Genomic DNA, 26,587 nt, shown 5'->3' with positions numbered 1-26,587 from the left:
AGTCTTCAACTTCTCCACCATCTGGCTGTTCTGACTTTATTAACCTTTCCTAATTGACAGCTACCGAAGCAGCTCTATTTGTGGTAACTCTGAGTGAGACGTGGTTTGTATTTCTCTAATTATGGCGCTATCCTGACAATGACAGTCATTGCCTAGAATTACTCATCCTAGTCTAGTGTCTTGGGAATCTGAAAAAAAAAAAAGTCAAGGCTGACAAGCTACTCTAATGTTTCAAAAATAGTTACTTCCTTAGGTGTAAATTAACTCCTGCTCCCCTACCCTACTCTGCCTACTCGACTGTCCGGGCGCACCTGCCTCCCTTCTCCCAAAAGGTCTTTCCTAACTCTTCACAAATGGAGACTACACACTCTTCTCGCCTCTGTGGCCACGACCTCAGAGCCCCCAGGACACAGAAGAGATGAGTCTCCATTCTTGATATCAGTGTGTTTGTCTCTCCAAATATCCCATTACTCTTTGCAGTTCCCTCTAAGAGGAGCAGAGAGAGAAACATAATGAAAATGTATTGAGACACCCATCTCCCAGGCAAAGGGTGTCAAGTCTGCCTGCCATGCTAATATTCTTGAAAAAAAAAGAAACAGACTAATAAATTATTCTGAAGCATATTACAGAGGGAAATAGACACATATCCACTGGGGTAATGAGGCTTATCTCTGTGGGTTTCTTTTTTTTTTTTTAAAGATTTATTTATTTATTATATATAAGTACACTGTAACTGTCTTCAGACACTCCAGAAGAGGGCACCAGATCTCGTAGTGGATGGTTGTGAGCCACCATGTGGTTGCTGGGATTTGAACTCTGGACCTTCGGAAGAGCAGTCGGGTGCTCTTACCCACTGAGCCATCTCACCAGCCCTGGGTTTCTTAAATTAATGACAGAAATATGTGATTTTTTCATACAGAGTGAAAACTTTGGACAGGAGAAAATTACTTAAGAAAGATCACCAAGGCCTTGTATTATCGTTTGTCTCACATCTCTAATTTATATTTATGTTCTGACACAGGAAATGTGACACTTCTGGATACTATAAATCTCAGTAATGACACAAAACAAATGTAGTCACCCAGTTTCTCTGTACTCTCCACCTTTGCTTCTATATTGTTGTCTTTAAATATCCTTACTACTTGAATAAACATTTGTAATTGTACAGACCATCCTACATGTTAGGTACACTGAGAAATTTTAATTCATTTATTGGTATTACTTTTCTAGACACCTTATTGACATAGTAATAGCATATATCCTCAGCACATACCCTCAACACATATCCTCAGCACATATCCTCAGCACATATCCTCAGTGCATACCCTCAGCACATACCCTCAGCACATATCCTCATCAATACCCTCATCAATACCCTTAGCACATACCCTCAGCACATATCCTCAGCACATACCCTCAACACATATCCTCAGTACATACCCTCAACACATATCCTCAGCACATACCCTCAGCACATATCCTCAGCACATACCCTCAGCACATATCCTCAGTGCATACCCTCAGCACATACCCTCAACACATACCCTCAGCACATACCCTCAACACATATCCTCAGCACATACCCTCAGCACATATCCTCAGCACATACCCTCAGTGCATACCCTCAGCACATACCCTCAGCACATATCCTCAGCACATATCCTCAGCACATACCCTCAGCACATACCCTCAGCACATATCCTCAGTGCATACCCTCAGCACATACCCTCAACACATACCCTCAGCACATACCCTCAAGACATACCCTCAACACATATCCTCAGTACATACCCTCAGCACATACCCTCAACACATACCCTCAACACATATCCTCAGCACATACCCTCAGCACATATCCTCAGCACATACCCTCAGCACATATCCTCAGTGCATACCCTCAGCACATACCCTCAACACATACCCTCAGCACATACCCTCAAGACATACCCTCAACACATATCCTCAGTACATACCCTCAGCACATACCCTCAACACATATCCTCAGTACATACCCTCAGCACATATCCTCAGTGCATACCCTCAGCACATATCCTCAGTACATACCCTCAGCACATACCCTCAGCACATATCCTCAGCACATACCCTCAGCACATACCCTCAGCACATACCCTCAGCACATACCCTCAGCACATATCCTCAGTGCATACCCTCAGCACATACCCTCAACACATACCCTCAGCACATACCCTCAAGACATACCCTCAACACATATATCCTCAGTACATACCCTCAGCACATACCCTCAACACATACCCTCAACACATATCCTCAGCACATACCCTCAGCACATATCCTCAGCACATACCCTCAGCACATATCCTCAGTGCATACCCTCAGCACATACCCTCAACACATACCCTCAGCACATACCCTCAAGACATACCCTCAACACATATACTCAGTACATACCCTCAGCACATACCCTCAACACATATCCTCAGTACATACCCTCAGTGCATACCCTCAGCACATACCCTCAGCACATATCCTCAGTGCATACCCTCAGCACATACCCTCAGCACATACCCTCAATGCATACCCTCAAGACATACCCTCAACACATATCCTCAGTACATACCCTCAGCACATACCCTCAACACATATCCTCAGTACATACCCTCAGTGCATACCCTCAGCACATACCCTCAGCACATATCCTCAGTGCATACCCTCAGCACATATCCTCAGCAATACCCTCAGGACATATCCTCACTCATTATCACCACCATCTTCATTGCACCATTTGTCTTAGCCAGTCAACAAAAACAAAGTTCATATTCTATATGTGTCAGTATATCAATTACTAAGAATTCAGTCAAACTGCATGATCTCCAGGAATACAGAGCACTGGGTGTTATTAAATGTGGAAACTCTATAGAAATTATATAGTTCAGATTTATCTAGCTTGGTGGTTAGTCAGAACCATCTAAGGTGGTTGGGTCTGAAAAAATGGCTCAGTAGTTAAAATTACTGACTTCTCTTCCAGAGGAACCATGTTCATTTCCCAGCACCTACTTGACAATTGACAGCCATGTGCAACTCCAGGTTTGGTAGATCGAAGACCCTTCCCTGGTCTCTAAGAGCAAAAGGCACGCATGTAATACAAAAAAATATGCATAGAATCAAGAATTCATTACAAGTGCCTGTTTTATCTACACTGATCTGTGTTTGATTCAGAAGAGCCTAGCCTGGAGCTTGGCATCTCTGCTTTCCCATCTTCACTTTGGAATAACTGGGAACTGTGAGAATAAGCAAGATCGGTGAACTACCAACCTGAGCCGCTTCCCTTACTGTAGACAAGAAATAAACTGCTGGTGAGAGTGATTTTCTAATCATACATCCAGTGTGAGCACTGTGTGGCCCAAACCCAGATTTTCCAACTCTTCCTTCCATGTTCTTTTATATTGGCTAGGACTCTGGATTGCAAAGGGAGAAATATCCAAAGTAAACCATTTAAAGTTCAGGAAGAGAGAGAGAGAACTGGGATTTCTTACCAATTCTCACCAATATATCCACAGGTAGCCTAAACTTACCCTAAAACTGGTGTCTCACGCGGCTTTCTCAGGTGATGATTATGGTCCAAGGAATTATGCTCATAAAGTAGTTCTAGTGCCTGAAATAAAGTATGACAAGAAATTAGATATACAAAATGAATAGATATCTACTTAATATCTAACCCACTCTGCAATATAATTCATGACCTTTATATTAGTAAGGGTTGTCCAGAGAAACAAAACTGATAATGCGAGCATACACATCTGTATAAGGGGATGGGGAGCATTAGACTGGCTAGTGTGGTCCATCTTCATGCTAGAGGATCTGAAAACCTAGGAGCCGCTTAGTCCTAAACACTGGGCGTCCCAACAGTGCCAACCTAAGGCAACAGGGAAGTTGCTAGTCTTTGGCTCCCAGGAGAGGCCAGAGTCTGATGTCACCAAAGGAAAGCATCAGCTACAACAGTATGGATAGATGGTCTCACCAACAACAATTAAACAAATAGCATGCTCTCTTCTCAGACCTCCCTGTATCTCTCTATAGCACCCACTCAGACGTGCTTATTTCTCAGGGATCGTCTCTGTTCTGTTAATTCTTTCTAAAAATACTCTTATACAACAACCCAGAGATGTGCACCCCAGTTGGATACTGACCCCATCAAGTTGACAGTCAGGATTAAACATCACTGCCTTCCAAAGTTCTTTTATAGCTTATGTTACTTAAAAATGTTTTATTCTTCGACACTCAACTTTTATGAAGCAGGAGTTTCACAAAATAGTATTCTGTTTTACAATACTTGGTGACATCCTTCTCTCTATCATGTCCTATTTCATTTTGTAAAAAATTTTAAAATATGCAGCTCTCACCCATTAAAGCGTTTTCAATACTTTAATATTGTAACTGGTGGGGAACAATGTAGAACCTGATTTGTCTGGTCTGATTTTCAACTTGTCAAAAATTCAATGAGTCCTATAGTGTGCATCATACAGACTTTAAGGGAATTATATGACAGTCTCTGGTCTCTGGATGTGTAAATAAGAAAGGAGGCATTGGGTAGGATAGCACAGTACAGAATGCTAATCATGGAGCAAAACACAAAGCAAGGGTGAACATTTAGCAATCTCAGGGACAGCCAAGACAGTGAGAAAACAGCCAGAAGCAGAAAGTAATGACATCAGCAAGATGCTGGATGTGATGTCAGCCAAGAGCCTGGCAGCATGTGAAAGTAGGTCAAGGGCCCATCCTACAGCTTGTCCTGGAAAGCTGCAGGGGACCTCTCAGGGGGAGGGGAGTGCTGGGGGTGGGGGGACACATCCAAGGTAATGACTCCACTTCTTTCTCTGTCTGCTTCATGAGAGTGGGCACCATGTGGCAGCAAACACTAGAGTACAACAGTGTCTGCAGGCAGACACATGTCCAGGTCCTAATGGGGACGAGAGACCTGAAGCTGGCCAACTCTGCAGTGAATATTTTGCAGAATAGAGTAACATTACTACATAAGAAACATACTGCTTGCTTATGTTATATGTTATGGTAGATATTTTTAAATCATACTTGTAGTCTATTTATATCTACCCGGTTCAGCAGAGCATTGGAAGGAGGGAACTTAAAACTTTCTCGTAAAATGGTGTTCACTTTGTATGTGCATTCTCATGCTGTGAGGCCAATCCCTAGGTTCCATGCTCTGAAACAGCTTTGAGGCCCACTCTGTCAGCACCCCTTCCTTGGTTCTCTTGGGTTCTTGCGTACATCCTCTTGGACTATCACTTGGGAGTGTTAGCTCTAGTCTTCTCCATGAGAATTAGACCTTCTCGGACAGAAATGTGATCCTACTCAATTTTCTTCAGTCATTTCTTTTTCCCAGCTACTACTTCTTTTTATATAAATTAACAGTATGGTCTGTCACACTCAGCAGCTACAAGACCTTGATTTTTATTCCAAGTCCTGAAATATTTCTTTCTGCTAATAAGCTGCAGGCTGGATCACAATGACTGAATACTCACTTCTCCTCCCGCTTGACCCTCTCTTCAATGTCATAGAGTATTACCTCGGTTTCCACTTCAGTTCCCAGTGCCTGAATAGTCTAGCCAACAGGCATGTGTTGTCTCCTTGGTCAGTAGGTTCATTTGCTCCATAGAGAGCCCAGGATGCCCAGCCGCACAGTACCTCCCCTCACAAGGTTTTGCCCTAAGCTTCCATATTCACTAACCTCCATAGTGATTATCCTTCACCTCTGCTTGTTTTATTAGAAATGGTGACTTAAGTTTATCTGGAACAACTGTTTTGTGTGTCATCCAGAAAGACACAAGTATGGCTCCACAATCATCTTTCTAAAATCTTCATAGTTAAATCTTTTGAAATTCATAATTTTAAGGATTGTATAAAGAAATACAGTATGCAGACCATACATGATTTAATACTTCTAGAAAGTCTGGGACATCACATAATAACAAAACACACTGCTCTTCTTTTTTTCCAGCAAGATAGAAAGCTAGTTACATGGCATAAATCAAACAAAGAACATACATGGCTTCAAGGCAGATTAACTGTTTCTTGCAAATGACATAAAGTTTCAGTTTTCAGAGCTTACTCTGTATTTTCTAAGCTGCAGGCCTATATGAAAGACTGAAGGTACTAATGAACTGCTGACCAGTGCCAGATGCAGTGGTTGGGGATTTGACCAGGTTTGGCCAAATGTCTGTTGAGGGTTTTGCATGGTTGGTACTGTAACAGATGCAATGGATACAATGGACATCTTTGCCTACCTGCAGTACTTGGGAGTCTGAGAAACTTAAGGACTGAATCCTGTGTCATAGGACGGTGGCTTACTTATCTGGCTGGATTATGCAACATTCCTCTGAATTTAATGCAAACAATATTTTTGAGATGTTAACTTAGAACGTTATTCAGAGATTTCTCCAATCCAATTCCAAGAAGGCTGTGTGTATAGATAACCCACAGTGCTTATATTTTTTTTTCTAAAAGCTTAGCTTGGAAATAAATGAAAAGGGATAGTTTTAGTGACTGAGTAATGGGGTGGATTTCCCCCACAAAGCCAGGAGAAAAACTGGAAATCAACAGGCTCTGCAGTAGGGACTTGAGGTTGGATTATGGGTGGTAACAGAAGCTGAGAGGGAGACTTTCTGCCTTGTTGCCTAGCTTTGGCAGAGATTCACATGTCCAAAGAATTAGACAAAGGATGAAGAAATGGCTCAACAGTTAAAAGCACTTGCTGCTTTTGCAGAGGACCCAGACTCAGTTCCTAGCACCAGTCTGGGCTCACAACCATCCTTCACTCCAGTTCCAAGGGACTCTACAGGCACTTCACACATGTGGTGCACAGATATACAAGCAAGCAAACATATAAATATATGTAAATAAATATTTTAAAAGCTAAAGCAAACAAGCAAAAAGGAATGGGACAGGACAGTGGGCTGTTGTAAGCTAGGTGGACTAAAGAAAATGGGGACCACCTATACTTATATTTCAAGTTTCCTCATGAACTTCAAGGGATGAGGGATATGAGACACTTCGGTATGACTGGAATGAAATGATCTATTAATTGGAGATAAAATTATATGAAATAAGATTAAAAGTCAACTGAGGCGATGATCTTGTACATTTGGTGTGTGGTTCGTACTTGTTATTAGTTTATCACATCTCCCACTGTCATTTGCTGTTAACCCAATATCAACACGTATAGACCTACCAATTGCCCAGTCCCATACTGGGTTCCTGAAGCCACACTCCAGGCCAAGCCAGAGCCCCACTTGGGAGAGGAAACAGTTGTCAGTGGTCTTGAGTAGAAACATACACAGTGTGCTTTACTGGTCTGTTTGGTTTACTGTTCCATATTATACAAAGCCAATTGTGGCTTTCAAATATTCATCTAGTTTTGTCCTCTTGGGGTCAGTTCAGTGCATTGTGAGATAGTTTGCTCTTCACAAAGATGTTTTGTTTTGTTTTTCAATAAATCCACAGCTGAAAAGATACCCAACGTTACTAGGTAGTGTTGTAGCTTTTCAGGGCTAAGACAGATGAAGTGTTGAGCCTTAGTAGTTATATGTTAAAGCTGTCTGAAGGCAGAACATTCCCAAGACATCACAGACACTTATAGCCTATGAAGATGCCATCAGCATATTCTCCAGCTATCATCCCACATTCCTAATGGGCCACAGATTGTTTACCCAGGAACTGCTGTTAACAAGAAGCAATACATACTCTGTAGTCTTCCCCCAAGAGAGAAAAAGTCCCGATTTATACTAAGACTTTGCAGCCTACTTTCTCATCCTCTAGAGCAAGCTTTCTGCAAATGATCCTCAGGGTTATGCAGGTGTAGTGTTCAAGTGATTTCAACTGGAGCAAGTCATCCCCAATGTTTCACATATGTTTTTATGTCTATATATTCATTTTCAGGTGAGCTCATGGTTTCTTAACATTCTTCCTAAATTTTTATTAAATACATTCCTGGAAACCTATTACCATTGTCACTTTTGCAGCAATGTCTTTTCAAATTATATTTTTATACTGCTGCTTTTGTGTGAAAATATTCCTGACCTTCACCCTTTGTGGTGTCAATGTTGGGAAGCATCTCTGGGTGTTCCTTTAAAGGTAATGAGGTTGTTTTGCTTGCTTGTTTGTTTGTCTGTTCTCTTGCCAGTGTCCCTTCCTCTGGGACACCCACACACTTCTCATTGTCCATCATTGTTGATATCTGTAAGCCACCTTCACAGAGTTCCCCTGCCTGAATTGCCTTACAGTCTCTTATAACATCACCATCCACACAATTTCCATTCTCTGATGGGTGACTCTTTTTACTTTCTCACCCCTGACATCACTTCTTCCCCGCACTTTCTTGTTTGTTGAGCAAACTCCGTCTCTTAAGTACCTGTTTGTTAAATGTCTTGTGGGCTTGTCACTGGGAGACTAGGAAGCAGTAAATGCATCCGTATGCTCTTCTGTGTATGTTAATCCTGTGGTTAATCACTGATTGCGATGTCTGTGTATCTTCATGAACTGACTTGTGAACTGTGCATGTATGCACTTGCTCACAGTTAACTTTCCTTGGAAACTAAAACAGAAGCCAAATTGTTAGGAACTTGCTTTTAAATAAAGTGTGCAACTTGTACTTGTGTAGATTATAACTGTCCAAAGTGAAGACTGGTTACTGTATTGTAGTATTGCTGATATCTATAAAAATCCAGAGCAGAAAAGAAAATGTACATCATAACTTAGTTGGTTTTATATATATATATATATATACATATATATATATATGTGTGTGTGTGTGTGTGTGTGTGTGTGTGTGTATAAAGATTGTTGTCAATAATTATCCTAGATTTATAATTCATATAAATAGACTGAAAAGGAAAAGGAAAACTTTTATTAAAAATTATATATGAGTGCAAGACATAAAATGAAATATCCAGAAATGGAGACAGCAAAGCCCAATGCTCTACAGGGATTAATTCTCTCCAACAACAGAGGCCATGACTCCATGTAAACAAACTAGGAAATTCTAAGCTTTTAATTTTTAAATTTTATAATGAAGCAGTTGCTTTAATTATTAATCTAAACCCACAATTCAAGTCATAAAGCAAAATACATTAATATTTTAAAATAAGTTAATATTTAAAAATTAATCTCTTACAATGAAAAAAAAAGATCTATTTCCCAAAACCACAAAAAGATACAGACTGAATCCTAAACATCTTTGTTTTATATGTAACAGAAAAAGACTAGTATTTGTTAATAATATAGAAGGAACACTCTCTTTCATCAACTGTAACATGAATGAATTTTAAAATAATTATGCTAAATGCAAAAAGCCAGATCAAAAGCTACTATGCACTGGGTGGTCTAGCCCAAACAGTGCTGCAGAGTTCTCCTGAGTTGTACAGATACAGGAGAGCCTGCACGTTGACCAACTCAGGTACCACCCAGGCTCAGACCTAAGGCTTTGAGTTGGCCCGCCCCAAAATCTACACCATGTGTGAACTGTTAGAGCACGAGAAAGGGAAGGTCCTGCTGATCTAAAGCTGCAGGGTCTCCACGACTCAGGGTAGCAACAGGATAACTGGGAGGAAACCAGGTGAGGATCCAATATTGATGATGTCACAGAAGCCCAAGTCCTTGAACCAGACCAACATTCCCAAGTGAAAATGTGTGGACAGAGGGGTACACTGTGGAACATATGTTGAAGAAGTATTAAAAAAGTATAGCAAAGTAAAAACAAAATTCGAGGCTTTTGGGCCCAGGCTTGGGAGTGTAGCCTTTGTGGCTTAGTGCTCCAGGTACTGGTCATAAAACAGATAGCGACATTCCTCCACCTACCCGCTTCCTGGGTTCAATTCAAAGAATGGCACCCTGACCATTACTGGAACCTGCAATGCAAATGTGCTATCTTTAGGGGCTCTTAGATTGTTAGGGGCTCTTAGAAACTATCTTGAGAGATAACCTGACACTTGTGACTTTATACTTCCTTGTGACTCTTAACTGGTATTTTTGGTATTTTCCAACAACGCCCTCCCCACCTCCATGAATTATGGTTTCTTCCTTTAAATACCCCCTTACTCAACTACACGGGGCGCCATGGTCCTCTACCCCTGCGTGGTGTATGACCATGGGCCCGAGAACGCTCTCGAATAAAAATCCTCTTGCAAGTTGCAGCAAGACCGTTTCTTGTGGGTGATTTTGGGGTGTCGCCTCTCCTGAGTCAGAACGTGAGGGAGGCCTCACGTTGTGGGTCTTTCATTTGGTGCGTTGGCCGGGAAACGCGACCACCCCTCACACCCAAGAACCGACTTGGAGGTATGGGGATCCCCTCTTGTGTGTGTGCCGGCCGGTGTCTCTGTTTTGAGTGTCTGTTTTCTGAAACGAACATTGGAACATGTGCTTGTTGTGTTGGGTTGTTTGTGTCTTGTCCTATGTTTCTGAAGCATGGCGAAGTCTGAGTTCGGATCCATCTGAGTTTATTAAATTTGTGTCTTGGTTTTCGGGTTGCGAGATCGTGGGTTCGAGTCCCACCTCGTGCCTTGGTTTTACACCTGGCAGAGTGAGGAACAAGTGTGCTTCTCTGGTTTTGGTCATCTAGGTAGAAATGGATGCTGGTGTTTGTAGACGATGGGGTGATGGGGTCTGAAATGTGCGCGCGGTCGGTATTTGCAGCTGTCCTTTTGGGCCGTAAGGACCGGAGGACTGTGGTCGGCAGACGTGCTAGGAGGACCACAGGCTGTGGCCCCGGGGGACGCCCTGGGAGGTAAGGAGAGCCAGGGACGCCTGGCCGTCTCCGGATCGGTCAGAGGGACAGAGTTCTGTTGAAGCGGAAGCTTCCCCCTCCAAAATCGTCTAATTCTTTTGCCTGCTTGTAGAGGACAAGAAAGGGTCGAATGTGTCTGGATCTGTTGGTTTCTGTTTTATGTGTTTTTGTGTATGTGTTTAGAGCTATGTGAAAATCTAGAAAAGCAAAGGTAATTCTCATAGGTGCTTTATACCCTGACTAGAGATAGTTTACACCTGAGATGTGAGAGAATGGGTTTTGAAAAAGGCAGTACTCTCCGACTATCTGGGGATAATTTGGTAAAAAAATAAAATAAACAGTTTTAATTGGTCTTTGGAGCCCTGCACCTGTAGTTAGGAATCTAGTGTGGCTAGAGAAGCCCTGCTAGGAGCTGATTATAAATGCTGCTCTTATAGGGACCACCAGCTTCTCAAGTTCTTAAGTTCTATGGTAAGGGAACAAATGGCTGTTTTTCCTACAAAAATCTCTGTGCTTGTGATTATTGGATTCATCAGGTGACAAGGTGCTCCTCTCTTGAAATTACAGCTAGAAAAATTAAGAATTTTGTTTGGTTTAAATGAGCAAATGTATACGGCCATTTCATTTTTGTTTCTAAATAGTTTCAAAAGTATAAATGTTTTAATTCTTATCCTAGAAACCCGATTTATAACAGATATATTGGCGGCTGCACCTTCTTGTGTTTGTGTGCAGGAACGGACAGCCAAACTTTGTAGCAAGTAATGTTTTTAGAGTTCATTTAAAAAAAAATAGATTGTTTAAAATTTGGTTTTGCTTCTCAAAATTGTGGTTGTATGAAGCCTCCTGAGTGGCCTAGTCCACAACCTTCCCCTTATCCACAGCCTCAACCCCAGCCGCGGAGGGAACCCCAAACCCCTCGGGGTGTTGAGAGACGGACCGCTGCGGGTACATGGAGCTGCAGAGCACAGAGTCCGGGAGGACTCTGGTGGACCCGCCCAAACTTTAACCCTTCAGTACTGGTCATTTTCCTCTGCTGGTATTTATAACTGGAAAACTAACCACCCCCTTTCTCAGGACAGGGTTGGTAGAGTTCCTTATGTTTTCTCATCAGCCTACTTGAGATGATTGTCAACAGCTGTTGCAGATGCTCTTAACAACCGAAGAGCGAGAGAGAATTCTGTTAGAGGCTAGAAAAATAGCCCGGGAGCCAACGGGCGGTCTACACAGCTACAAAATGAGATTGGCATGGGATTCCTTTTGACTCGCCCCAGTTGCGACTGCGACATGGCTGAAGGTAAGGAGAGCTTGAAAATCTAACGCCAGGCTCTGGTCTCCAAGGTGCCTCAAGACAGGCCCACTAATTTGGCTAAGGTAAGAGGTAATGCAGGGGCCGATCGAACCTCCCTCAATGTTCCTTGAAAGGCTTATGGAAGCCTTCAGGCGGTTCACTCCCTTTGATTTTACCTAGGAAGAAACTTCAGAGATTAGAAAGTGTATTAGAAGAGGGAGACAGTTGGGCAGTCTAGTGAAAGAGGCAGAGAAAGTGTGTGTGTGAGAGAGAGAGAGGCGGGAGGCAGAAGAAAGAGAAAACAGGAGAGATATTAGAGAAGAGAGAAATTTGACTAGAATCTTGGCCACAGTGATAGGAGAAAAAAAAAAAGACAGGATCTAGACAGGAAACCTGGGCAACTGAAGACCGAGCCTCAGCTAAAAAGGCTCAGCTGTGTCAGACTGAAGGTACTTATTTGAGAGACACCCTTCGAGACGGGAAGTAGTGGCTAACTACGCCAAGGCAAGTAAGAAAATTCTTGGGTACTTGCTGGCTTCTACAGACTCTAGACACCTGGGTTGGCGACCTTAGCTTCCCATTGTACCTCCTAACCAAGGAAGGGGAAGTGTTTGTGTGGATCCCAGATCACCTGAAAGCCTTTAGAGAAATAAAACAGGCCCTACTGATGGCCAGCCTTTGTCTGACCTAACCAAGCCTTTCACTCTTTATGTGGAAGAGAGATCAGGGGTCACCAGAGGAGTCCTTTCTCAGACTTTGGGACTTTGAAAAAGGCCAGTGGCTTACCTATCCAAGAAGTTACACCCTGTTGCCAGCGGGTGGTTTTCTTGCCTGTAAGCTATTACTGCCATAATCTGCTTGTCAAGGATGCTGATAAGCTCACTCTGGGACAGCAACTAGCTGTAATGGCATCCCACGCTCTTGAAAGCATTATCTGAAAGCCCCCTGACTGATGGATGACGACCAACGCTCCTGTGACACATCAAAACTTTTTGTTGACTGAACGAGTGACCTTCGCTTCGTTCCACCTGCTGTCCCACTGCGTGAGACTGCACCTACTCACCACTGCGCTGAAATGATCTGAAGGATCAGATCAGCCTTGGCCTGAGGGTTCGAGCTGGTACACTGATGACAGTAGCCTCGAGGTTAAAGATAAGCAGAAGGCGGGGACAGCAGTATGGTGGTGGACAGAAAGCAAGTGATCTAGGCCAGCAGCCTCCCTGAAGGGACGTCGGCCCAGAAAGCTGAACTTGTGACTTTGAGACAAGCTCTATGAATGGCAAAAGAAAAGTCTACACTGACAGCAGGTATGCTTTTGCCACTGTACGGAGCAATATACAGACAGAGAGGGCTGTTGACATCTGCAGAGAAAGACCTAAGATGCTGTGGCTAAAGAAAATCAGATAGCAGATCTAACTGCCAAACAGGTGACTCAAGGAGCAATGATCCTGGCAGTCAAGGAGCCTAAAGATTATTATGACATCAGAGAGACCAGCTTTAGATACACCCCTGAGCACTATCAAGTTATGGACAGTATTTGACTCGCCTGGGGGCCAAGAAATTAAAAGGTGTGGTTAGGTCCTTTGACTGCTATGTTACAGGACTCTCTGACTTGACAGAAGAAATAGCCAAAAGCTGCAAGGCCTGTGCTATGATGAGGTAGAATTTCTAAAAGAAATCTTCCCAAGGTAATGGACCTGCCTTTGTCGCCCAGGTAAATCAGGGACTGGCCAAGATATTAGAGATCGGTTAGAAGTTACATTGTGCATGCAGGCCCCAAAGCTCAGGACAGGTAGAGAGAATAAATAAAACCATTAAGAGACCCTTACCAAATTGACAGCGGAGACTGGCGCTAATGATTGGATAGCTCTCCTCTCCTACCCTTTGCTCTTCAGGGATAGAAACACCCCTGGACAGTTTAGACTGACCCCCTTATAAATTACTCTACAGGGGGCCCCCTCCACTGGTAAAAATAGCCTCTGTACATAGTGCTGACATGCTGCTTTCCCAGCCTTTGTTCTCTAGGCTCAAGGTACTCCAGTGAGTGAGACAGCGAGCAAAAAGGCAGCTCCAGAAGGCCTGCTCCAGAAGACCTGCTAGACATCTCCACGCAGAAAACCTTGAGACTCGGGTGGAAAGGCCCTTATCTTGTACTCTTGACCACCCTACTTTCTACCTTTATGGGACCCCTTTTTATTTTGCTTCTGCTTTTAATTATAGGTCCATGTGTGTTAAGTAGGCAAGTCACCTTTATTAAAACAAGAATTAATGCAGTGTGGCTTTTAGTTTTGAGACAACAGTACTATGCCCTAAAGGATCAAATATGTCAGGGAGAAAATAGTGTCTAGTTCTAAGATTAGAACTATTAACTAGAAGAAGTGGGGAATGAAGAAGTATTAAAAAAGTATAGCAAAGTAAAAACAAAATTCGAGGCTTTTGGGCCCAGGCTTGGGAGTGTAGCCTTTGTGGCTTAGTGCTCCAGGTACTGGTCATAAAACAGATAGCGACATTCCTCCACCTACCCGCTTCCTGGGTTCAATTCAAAGAATGGCACCCTGACCATTACTGGAACCTGCAATGCAAATGTGCTATCTTTAGGGGCTCTTAGATTGTTAGGGGCTCTTAGAAACTATCTTGAGAGATAACCTGACACTTGTGACTTTATACTTCCTTGTGACTCTTAACTGGTATTTTTGGTATTTTCCAACAACGCCCTCCCCACCTCCATGAATTGTGGTTTCTTCCTTTAAATACCCCCTTACTCAACTACACGGGGCGCCATGGTCCTCTACCCCTGCGTGGTGTATGACCATGGGCCCGAGAACGCTCTCGAATAAAAATCCTCTTGCAAGTTGCAGCAAGACCGTTTCTTGTGGGTGATTTTGGGGTGTCGCCTCTCCTGAGTCAGAACGTGAGGGAGGCCTCACGTTGTGGGTCTTTCAATGTGACACACTACAGATTCCATGACAAGAAGTTGTCTGTGTTTTTTGTTTTGTTTTGTTTTTTTGTTTGTGTTTTTTATTTTCTTTTGAGCGAGGAAGTTGCAAGGGCAGGGGGTGGATACAGTGGGACTGGGAGATGAGTGGAGTAGGGGTGCATGATGTAAAACTCACAAAGAATCAATGATATATACGTATATGTATGTAAAATAAAGATACTATTTTTATAAATAACCCAGGTCCACTTAAACAAGTACAAGTCTATTTATATATATCTCTAGAAAATGCAACCTAATTTTTAGTCACAGCAACAGATCAGTGGTGAACTTGACCTGGAACAGAGAATATCAGCATATAAAGAAGAGTCATAATAAACTGTCATGAGGTGACAGTTATAGCCATCATATAGATTGTAGTAGCAACTTCAGTCTTGTGGCTGGTCCCTCAAGGGCAAGGGATACCTTGGCATGGGCCGCCAAGGCATCCCCTCCCCCATAACTGACTGCACCTGCATAGACTACACCCTTCTCTTTATCTTTTTATAAGCACAACAGTAACAAACTAATCACTAACTTTTTTTTTTGCCGGGCGTGGTGGCGCACACCTTTAATCCCAGCACTTGGGAGGCAGAGGCAGGTGGATTTTTGAGTTCGAGGCCAGCCTGGTCTACAAAGTGAGTTCCAGAACAGCCAGGGGCTACACAGAGAAACCCTGTCTCAAAAAAATAAAAATAAATAAATAAATTTTTTTAAAAAGTCTCTTTTTTTAAATCAAAGATAATTATTTTTCTGTCATTTTTGGAAGAAGTGCTTCTGGTTATACAGTCTGAGAGGGCATTTTCTCTCTCTACTTTAAAAGATCCTTTCTTCTGATAGTCATTGCTTAGGGAGCGGTCTACTAATAGCCACTTCAGTTAGATGTCTGCCTGGTTTTTTCTTCCTGGTTTAATCATCTTTGCATATTTGGCAGTGTGGTGATGTACCAAATAGTGAATTCAACATATGGCCTGGTTAAGGAATAAGCAATAAGCTGTACTGAGTCCAGAGAGCAGAGTGTCCTGAGGCCACATGGGGCAAAATGTGTTGGAGTGAAGAGACTTCTCTCTCTTCTTAGGGCAAACTTGAGAATTTTCTCAGTGAACAATGATGGTTGAGCATTCAGGAAATGCTAATTCACACACTGGGTGTTTATAGGAGTTTCTGAGAAGCTTAACGACTTGGATGCTCTTTGATTGGAAGTCATAGTAGCTCTCAGCCAACCTGGAACTCATGAGAAAGACAGACTCCCAAAGTTTCAGTCAATTCAGTTACTGAGCTGCAGCTCCACACACTAATCTTTCTTGTCACATATCTGACTAAGGAAGCAGTCATTTGCGTTTAGGCTTTTCTCTTGTTTCCAGGGGCGAGCTTCTGCTGCCTCTTCTTGGAATAAGGGACTCTTTCTAGATCCAGGAATTGTTATTTTGATACCAAGAGCGACATCTAGAGACGGAGAAATTCAGTTTTGAGGCGACCTCCCCTGCCCCAGTCCCTCAGGCTGAAGTCTCCTTTCCCAGGTGACAGGGACATTTCTAACTACTTTGCAATTCAGACTTCATTTCATACAGACAGCTCTCCATGCAAATAAAACATTATCTAGGAACCATGGTGACTCTCACAGTTCCAAAAGACTCCAAGCTATATCTCAATACTGAATTGAGTCAGTATTACCTCAAGGAAGAAAGCATCAGCATCTTAGGGATGCAGGATGAGGCTGGCAGGCAACCAAGCCCCTACCCTTGTCCTTCTCTAGTCTAAACAGGCTGGAGCAAGGTGGGGGTCCTCGGGCTGCCTGCTGGCACTAGTTTGCAAAACAGCACATCTGAGTAGGTTACTGTCATCTTCCTGGACAAGGGGGGCAATTCCTTGGAAGGCCAGAACAATGTACCCTCATCCTAAAGGGGACAGAAGTTCTCAGTCTAACCTCTGTTGTGAAGGTCTTTCTCATGGCTTTCTTCCTCCTTACTGGCCTTCCACAAGGTTGCAGATTTTCTGAAAACTAGCCTTTGTCTTTCTCACTTACTTCTCCAGCCCAGCCACTCTTGCCCAGACACTTCTCTCATTCTTTCTGTGCTTTCTTTCTCCTTGCTACAGCTGTGGCCGCCTAGAAACGTCCAAGGAATTCTGCCCAGGTCCAGAAACTCAACAGTCCCTCTGCTTGATTGGGGAATTTACTTCTTGACAAGATGCTGCAGATGGCATAGCCTCAAGCTGAAAACCCCTAGCCTTAGAACTAGGAGGATGTGCCTGCTCATCCACGCTGGCCAGTCTGACGATTTACACAACGTGATTTACGCAGTGGCAGGCTCTGTAACTGGTTGAGAGTAATCTATTGAGTCATTCTCAGATGGTTTTCATTTTTATGACACTTTATTCTTGTATGTGTGCTCATGGTGTGTGGGTGCTGGGGATCAGATTTGAGTCATGAGGCTTCTGCAGCAAACACTTTTACCTGTGGGACAATCTTTACAGAGTAACTGGAGCCAGCCAGGCAGCATTACTGACTTGTGACCACTCACTGCATCCCATACTCCCTGGTTCAAAGCAGATGTCCTGGGTTCAGCTAAGTGTCATATTGGTTCCCAAACTAACCTTCTAACTTCCCTGTGAATTCATTTCCCTTCATGAGTTGGCCTGTGTGAATTTAACAACCACCTAAATGTTAATGACTCAAATCTGAGTGTTTAACTTAAATGGCTTTCCCTAAGCTCTAGACCCATTTAGCCAAGGCAGCACTACCATTTGGATGCTTTCCAGGTCCCTACAATTCTGCCTGCTAGAAATTGAACTCTTCCATCTCTGTCCTCTCCGAAGTGTTTTTTTGTTTGTTTGTTTGTTTGCATCCCCTCATTCAGTGATTGTCACCGGCTCCTCTCAGAATCTTGAACATCATCATTCTTGTCTCCTCTTTAAATGAACCTTTCAATTCTGCCTTCTAAATAGCTTTCTACTTACTATGTGATTTTTGTCTTCATTTCAAATCTGTCCTTGGTGTTGGATTGACTGGCAGAGTGTGGAGCCCTCAGAAACCTCCACCAGTTTGGCTGTTGTCATGTAAGAATTTACCTTCTTAGGAGGCCAGCAGGAGGGCTCAGCAGGTAAAGGACTGACAACCCTTCCTCCCATGCTAAAAACCGCTTGGTGGAAGAGAACAATGCCCATAAACTGTCTGCTGACTAAGTGTGTTCTCCAAAAGCTTGTGTATACACAAAGACACACTCACATGCACACACACACACACACACACACACACACACACACACGAAATAAGCAAATACAATTGAATTTTTTAAAAAACTAATTTTACTTATATCTGTCAGAAAGAAGACTTAATCAGACATCTAAGATCAATAAAATAGCTGCACTTTTCTGCTCTCAAGAAATAACTGATAAATGAACTTAAGCAGAACAACTTAGAGAGGGGGTCCTCAGACTCCTTTTAACTTGCTTAGTCATGAGACTTTTTGCAGACTTCTGTCTTTTGTTTTTGATTTTAAAGGGGGTGGGAGGAAGCACCAGTTAGTGTTCCAGATAAGGAGTGAACAATGTATTCAGTCATTCTGTCAATCTCACATGTAAAAGGTGTGAAAAGAGAAACTTGAGTTACATAATCACAATCCTACTCCCCAAGGAAGGAACTACTCCCCAAGGAAGGAAGAGCTAGGTCTAGTCCACACACGTGGATTATACATAGAGATGTTTTCACCAACTGCTCACAGCAGGAGAAGCATTCATTGTTAATGGAAGTGTTACAGCTTTGAGGGGAAAGCTATCTCAGCAGTCCAGCACTAAGCAGTAACACAAAGTCACATGGCACAAAAAACCTCACCCCCCACCACCACCAAAAAAAAAAAAAGACACAAGAGATGGCTGCCTTTGCTGAATAAGAACATCAAGGAACTCAGCGGGAGGCAGGCTTATATAGGGCTTCCTTGGGGAGAGTTTTCCAGAGCAGAGATTGGTGAGATTTCAAGCAAAGCCCAGGGATTGCTGGGATTTTGAGTTCTGGGATTGATGGGATTTCGTGCTAAGGAATTGGTGGGGTTTTGGTAGGTTTTCAAACCCAGAAGTGAACTTGCCCCTTGTACCCTACATTTCCTCCTTTTTTGTTTATTATTAATAAACAACCAGAGGTTGGGAAAGGGAGCAGAATTATCATTAGACTATTTCCTGCTGATTGGGGGCACTGAAGTCTTTAGTGTGAATTTAACCTTCACCAACAGGGCAGAACTGAGACTCACAAGTCTCTGGCTGGGGAGACAGGGACTAGTAATCCTGAAATAGCAACTGAACAAGCATCTTTTTAGAAATATTTTGAATCTGTTGTTGAAGAAATCTAGATCACTTTGACTGTCCATTTATTGCATTACCTTCTTTCATTTTTTATTTGTTTGTGTGTGTGTGTGTGTGTGTGTTGTTCTTCTTGTTGTTGTTTTGGTTTTTCAAGACAGAGTTTCTCTGTGTAGCCCTGGCTGTCCTGGAACTCACTCTGTAGACCAGGCTGGCCTCAAACTCAGAAATCCGCCTACCTCTGCTTCCCAAGTGCTGGGACTAAAAGCATGAGCCACCACTACCCAGCCCTTCTTTCTTTTCTGAGATTAAATTTTTAAAATGGTATCATTTGAATAAATTTGAGTTGAGATGAACTGAAAAAAATCTTTCAGTATTCATTGAAATATAAGACTTTTAATAAATATTAGTACTTCTCAGAAAATATGACATGGAAACTGTGGTCCTACAATAAAGATATATCAAAACTACATTTTTACAATTTGCTCAACAAAAACAAATGTTTTATGGGACTATATTGAATGAATCTCCAAAATAATGATAAGATTGGGAACACTATGTCTTAAGCCAAATGTAAAATGAAGAGGAAAGTAATTACACAAAATCGGTATTTCACACATGTATTAAACAACTGCTGTTTACTGGGGCTGAAGATGATTTGCCCTCAATAAGCATTTCTCCATCTTCAGTCCATCTTCTCACGTGACTGGAGGGTTTATGAGAACAGTTACAATGTTTCTCTTGGCTACAAAGCATCCTGGTACAATATATGCCTGTTCCTCAGTAAATGCTACATTGGTAAGTGAGGGAACATGGAAACAAATCAGGATGTTTTGATCTAGTTGGAGACCCAAAGCTCAAGCAGAATGCAAGGTCAAAATTTTAGATGTGATGTGAATATAGACAATCGTTACAACACTTGGGAGATTTGTTTTGTTTTTTTTGTTGTTTTGTTTTTGTTTTGAGGAAGTTGGAGAAGTTTCATGGTGTTGGAGAGTGGCCATGAATTTCTTAGGTTTGGTTTCCTAGAGTTCAGCTTATTTTTTTTTTAGAATATCTGAATTTTTTAATCCTTCTTTACAGGTTACCTAGACCACTTTTGATTAAGAAAACTGTAGAAAGTTAGTAACTGCCACAAGTGGACGCCAGTTGGTGGCATGTGTCAATTTCCACAGAGTCCTGCTTTGTGGGGCGTCTGAACGCACTGCTTGAGGTCTCTGCTCAAACTTGCCGGAATCACTCATGGCAGATTTTAGTCCACAGGTCGCTTTTCCCCATATTTCTTTGTAAACTCTTTGGCATTCTTACAGAATTTTTTACAGTCCTTAGAGTATTCTTCAGCTAGGTCAGCCGGAGTGGGTGCTCAGGTTGGGGGTCATTCACCAGTGCTGTGAGGGACTGGATTACTTGGTCAGTCTTGGTGGCTGGCTTCCAGCTTTCAGCACTAATGACTGGCAGACAGACCTTCTCATCGATGTTAGGGTGGCAGATCTTTGTTTCAAATGTGATCTTGGGTGGTTTGAGTGGATACTCTGCTGGAAAGTTGATGTCAATTCTAAAGGCTCCCTTATCATATGGAGGGTTGTCAGGAACAATAAGCCCTTGCCAAGTCAATAAATTAGCTTCATCAACCTGGATGTTAGGGAAGCTAATTCCACATTTTCATTCCACATTTGCGGATCTCTTCAAGCTCCTTCATCAGCCTCCTGCTGGCCACCATCTTGAATCTGGTGCTGCTGCTTTCCCAAAAATCTAGAGTTCAGCTTCTTAAACTATAGGTCATGACCCTATGAGGCCACACAAGCAAATGCCAACTGTAGGTTTTCTGAATGTGCAATGGCCAAAACTTAATTCAAAATCAAACTTGCAATGAAGCTGAGACATCTCTGGCAGCACTCACAGACTTTGTATAGTTCAACCCACTGCAAGCTTCGTTCTCAACACACAAGGTGATCATCTGCACTAAGCAGAACACTATACAACACCATCAACACTGCCTCCACTCAGAGTTAACTGGCAGACAGACCTTCTCATCGATGTTAGGGTGGCAGATCTTTGTTTCAAATGTGATCTTGGGTGGTTTGAATGGATACTCTGCTGGAAAGTTGATGTCAATTCTAAAGGCTCCCTTATCATATGGAGGGTTGTCAGGAACAATAAGCCCTTGCCAAGTCAATAAATTAGCTTCTTTTTTATCTTAACGTCTAAGATTATATTAACATTAATCTCGCCGACCCTTAACGTCTAAGATTTATATTAACGTCTTATTTTATGTACTGCAGTGTTTTAATGTGCACACAAAATTTTCTGCTCTCATAGAAATATAATGGTTTAACTACTGAAAATAACACATATATTTTTTTTTGCTACTCCTTGAAATGAAAGTATCAAAATAGCATAACTTTGGATCAGAGAATTTTGATATTTAAAATTACTGTGTGAGCTGGTAATTTTATTTTTATATAAAAAGTTATAAAATACATTTTTGCTTAGGACAAGAACAGACTATCCAACAATTTCTGAAATGTTCCTAGACACACTTCTGCCGCTGCATATATGAGAAATGGCAGTCTCAGCATTGACAACCTGTAAAATCAAAATCTTGACCACTTTTTAACTCTGGGAAATGTTAAGTATCAAATGTTTTGTCAAGACTTAATTGTTTATATCAAAACTAAGCAGCAAATCCACTGCATCAGGGTACAAGTTAGTTTACTTTTGTCTTTAAAAAGTGATGAGATTATATTTACATCAAAGAATTGTTTTAAATATATTTCTTTATCACTATCATTAAATGTTTAATTAGTGAATCTACTCTATATATTGATTTACATACAGAAAGGACATAAAAAATTTGTGAGAATAAAGGGGTTATGAATGGAAAAAAACTTAAGGATTTCTTAATCAACAATCAAAGTTATTTCAAAGTTCTAACCTGAGGTGGAAATTTTTAGTTTCTTAACAACTCAGTTATGTCATGTGATGTTTTTCTGGAAGCTGTCTTGTAAGAGGGCTCATGATGTTTTGCTGAAAACAGACTCTTCAGACATGTGATATTTAGAAAGAATATAACTAGAACCCACACACAGTGGGAGAATGCTCTTGCATTGCTACGCTGTGCAACACTTCACTTCTTCGCTACCTTTACTTCTTCACTGGTTTTTACTTTGTAGAGAGAAATGCACCAAAGAACTTCTCATGGTATTCTGGTTGATGCTGGCTACTTCCACTGACAATTCAGTGGAGCCTTGCTGTTTCTGCTGGATCATGCTGCCACTACTGATCCATCTTTGGTGTTTGCTATTGAATTGAACTGCTGATATCCTGACAATAAAGAGTGGAATCAACCCAGAGAACTACCATTAAACAGGTCCACAATCCCCTACTTCAGGTCAGTGGGCTAGAAGGGAGGTTGAAGCATTTAAGAACCATAAATAAAGTAGGTTTTGAAGAAAAATCTAAGCCTACACTAACCAAGAGTAGAAGGGTGCATAAAGGGGAACATGAGACAAAAGAAGATATATGAGCCTATATTTAAAAGTAGCTTGTCACATTATCTAGAATGTGGAAACCTGGAAAGACTATTCCCCCCACCTAACAAATAAAGCTGGATAAATGCTGTTTCTTCTTTAGGCCATTGACTAGCTGAGATCATACAGAAACAAAGTGGTTTAAAATTTGAAAATGAACAGGCTCACAGAGAGAGAGTTGTCCTGAAGCACTCTCTTACCTATGGCAGAAAAGATGAAGAAATGATCTATATATGCCATATGGACAAGTTAAAGCACTCAGTTTAAGGTAGAAGTCTGCAGTGGCTACCATGAAGACATAGACAGCAAGCAGCTTATCTTCGTGACCTCCAATAGATGCTCACAAGAAAGATTGAGAATGGAGGAAGAGAGAACCTCTACCACAGCAGGTCTGGAAGAAAAAGAATGACTGGTCACCTTATGAAGAGTTAGCTCAGCTGGCAAAGTCCTTGCCTTGAAATCATCTGCAACTCTAGCTCCAGGAGATCCAATACCCTTTCCTAACCACCTGGTACATACGAACCTCTATTGGGTCTCTGATCTGCAGGGAACAGGTTTCTGGTTGCAGGTGAGCAAGGGTCGGCGAGAACTGACAGACAGACGCAGACACAAGGGAGTGCTGAATCTGAATGTAATTTTTTCCAAGCAAACACCAGACTTTTAATACAGAAAAAAAAAAAAAAAAGAAAGAAAGCCAGGGGAATACATCTGCCAAGTTACATTGACGCATACACACAAAAAGAATGCATACATTAAAAGATGGCAGGCGCCAGGCTGTGTTTACAACTGAAAATAGGAACAACCATAATTAAGATCAGCTAAACACAGGAGCCAGGTGAATGCTCTGATGCAATGCTAGTCTATTGTTAAACCCATCACCAGGGGTCCTTAGGTAAATACCTGATTATGCTATTCCTCTGGGCCTAGTGAAAAAACCTGCACCAGGGGAATTCCCTTCTACTAACCCTTTCATGCTACAACCCACCTATTTCCTAGGCCATTGTGTAGTCCTGTGTTTGGGTGTGACTCTTTCCTAAGTAATTACTATGCAGACTAGCCCTGAGCTTTTCTAGCTCTGTTCAAGTAAATTGTAATGCCTAATTAGTTTCACTGTCTCTACTAAAAGTGAATTTGAGTGTTACTAAATAGGTAACATTCTTATTGAATTCCAAGCTCAGGGTTGGCTTCAAGGATTGCCTGGGACATTGGAACACTGAGGAAGGCTTAGCTATATGTCAAAATCAATCCTAAAAGGCACTTATAATAAAACAATATTGAAAGAGAGCACACAGATCCATACACCAGAGTAATGTGAGGACAGGTTTTGAGTATACGGGCTATGGTTAGGCTAATGCCAAGGTTCCAGGAGGCAAAGTTTCATTGGAACTCTTTGCCTCACGACTGCTTCCAGGCTTTCAGGCCTGTCATGCGTGTCACTACTGGAGTGGATGTAGCAACCACCAAGAGTGCAAGGCATGCACATAGCACACACATACATGCAGCTGAAACACTGGATAAAACAATGAAATAAATAATGTGTGGTCACTTGCACTGTTAATCCCAGTGTTGGGGAGGGGACAACAGGGACTCAATAGCTAGCCAGTCTAAAGTTATTGTTAAGCTCCAAGTCAAAGCAGACCAATAAGAGATACTTTCTCAATGGAGATATATGGATTTCCTGAGGACAACATCTGAGAGTGTGCTCTTGTCTCAACAGGAGCACATATGCATCTGCACACACACATACATACCCTAACCCATGCATGCTTGTGCACATCTTACACACACACACACACATACAGAGACACACACACACACAAATCAAGATTTGAAAGCCTCGTTTGAACCCTTGTCCTCTATAGAAAACAATAATGAGCCTTGTCAGAGAGTAAACAAACCTTGTCTCCAGTTATTCACTCCTCATTGTAAGCCTAAGGAACACTAGGACAATTTTGAAGATGAAAGCAGTCTAACTTAATCTTGATTATATGATTGAATTTCTCACATTAATCCTCATGCACAAATACCATTTACTCCAATCTCGACTGCTCAGAACATGATGGATATTGTTCAATAAAAATGTACAAGTCAGCCACAGTTTTCAAATTTTTGTTTGTATGTTTGATTGATTGATGTGATCTTGCTAACTCAGGTTGGCTTTATAATCATAATCCTCCTGCCTCACTTTCCTGAGTTCTGGAATTCCAGTTATGTACCAGCATACCTATGGAAGAGATTCTTTGGTAAAGCAGGATGAAACAAGTCACTGTAAAAGACAGGAAAGCAACAAGATTGCTGAGATGAATAAGGCTTGTGAGATATCAGATGTGGAATTTAAATACTGATTAAGAGATATGGTGACTCAACACCTTTAATCCCAGCACTCAGGAGGCAGAGGCAGATTGATCTCTGTGAATCCAAGTCTAGTCTGGTTTACACAGCCAGTTTCAAGCCAGTCAGGACCACATGGTGAAACTGTCCCAAACAAACAAACAAAGCAAAACAAACAAAAGCTCTGATTAATAAGCTAAAGAATTTGTAAAGTGATATAAGATAAACAACAGATGAGAACTTTTAAGGGAAAAATGAAATAGACATGTTCAGAGCATTCCATCTGTATCACAGTTTGAATATAAAATGTCAACAAAGGCTCCTGTGTTGAATCGGTTTCCAGATGATGACACTGTTTGAGAAGCAGGGGTCACCTGGAGGGAGCAGATCCCTGAGGAGGTTAGCCCTGTGTCATGTAACTCTGTGAGCCCTACTTCCTGATGCACTCAGATACAAGCCTCACGTTCCTGCCTCCACAAGTCCTGCTGCCATGCTTACCCCATCATTTTAGAATGCACCCACAAACCCTGAGGCCAAACAAGCAAGCCTGAAATGTGCTTCCTGTCAGGTGTGTGGTAACAGAAGAATAGTAACATTCACATACACAGTGACAGACAGTGGCTGCGTTTGATAGCTTCATCAGCATATTTGATAAACCGAAGGAAGAACATAGCAGTAGAACCTTGACTATAGACCAACAGAAATGACCAGATTTGAAAAGGCATAGACTGTGTGTGGTTGATGGATTAAAGCACTGAAAGGAAACGTACTCAACAGAATCATGTGTAACTGAAATTTCAGAAGAGAAGAGAAAGAAAATAGAACTATTTGAAGAGAGAATGACTAAGGATTCCTTTTAAAAGATCAAAACATATCAAATTAAAGATCCCATAATCTCTGAGAATCATTAACAACAAAAACAAAATTAAAAGTTACGATTATCACGTCCAAAATGCTGAAAATCACACAAGAAGAACATTTTGAAGATAGCTAAAAAATATATACATTAGGTGGAAAAATAACTATTATTTTCCATCCCAAACCATTCAACTAGAAATCAGTAAAATGATAATTTTAAATGCTGAGGAAACAAAAGTCTTCCCCAAATGCTAAGCTCAGCTAAAATGCCTGCTAGAACTGAAAGTGAAAGTGGATTTCTTCTCAAACAAAAGCTGAGAGAACATGTTGAATACATCTGTATTAAAAAAGATGAACCAACCAAGCAAAAAATCAGATTTATCCAAGGAACTAGCAGAAATAGTTACATAGTGGCTAATATAAATGCATTTAATGTTTTTATTGTAGTCATTCCAAGATATTTAACTACCAAAATGTGTGATGTTCAATACATAATACAAGTCATGGGGTAGCAGTACAATTTAATTATATTTTAGAGA

At 41.7% G+C, this 26,587-nt stretch overlaps 1 long non-coding RNA gene and 1 pseudogene across 1 annotated transcript in view; both read right to left on the bottom strand.

The window, feature by feature from the left end:
• LOC147004984 (uncharacterized) overlaps window positions 1–26,587 on the bottom strand; it is a 56,016-nt gene that overhangs the window by 23,317 nt on the left and 6,112 nt on the right. Inside the window, exon 2 of the long non-coding RNA XR_015046893.1 lies at window positions 3,555–3,634. This is a non-coding gene — a long non-coding RNA (uncharacterized LOC147004984). The remainder of the gene's footprint in view (window positions 1–3,554; window positions 3,635–26,587) is intronic.
• On the bottom strand, window positions 19,845–21,102 carry LOC147004985 (ubiquitin-conjugating enzyme E2 L3 pseudogene; annotated as a pseudogene).

The sequence above is a fragment of the Mus caroli genome, unplaced genomic scaffold, assembly GCF_978045245.1.
Source record: "Mus caroli unplaced genomic scaffold, Mus_caroli_1 scaffold_4, whole genome shotgun sequence".
NCBI lineage: Eukaryota > Metazoa > Chordata > Mammalia > Rodentia > Muridae > Mus > Mus caroli.
This window is presented reverse-complemented; position numbering and strand designations above follow the sequence as displayed.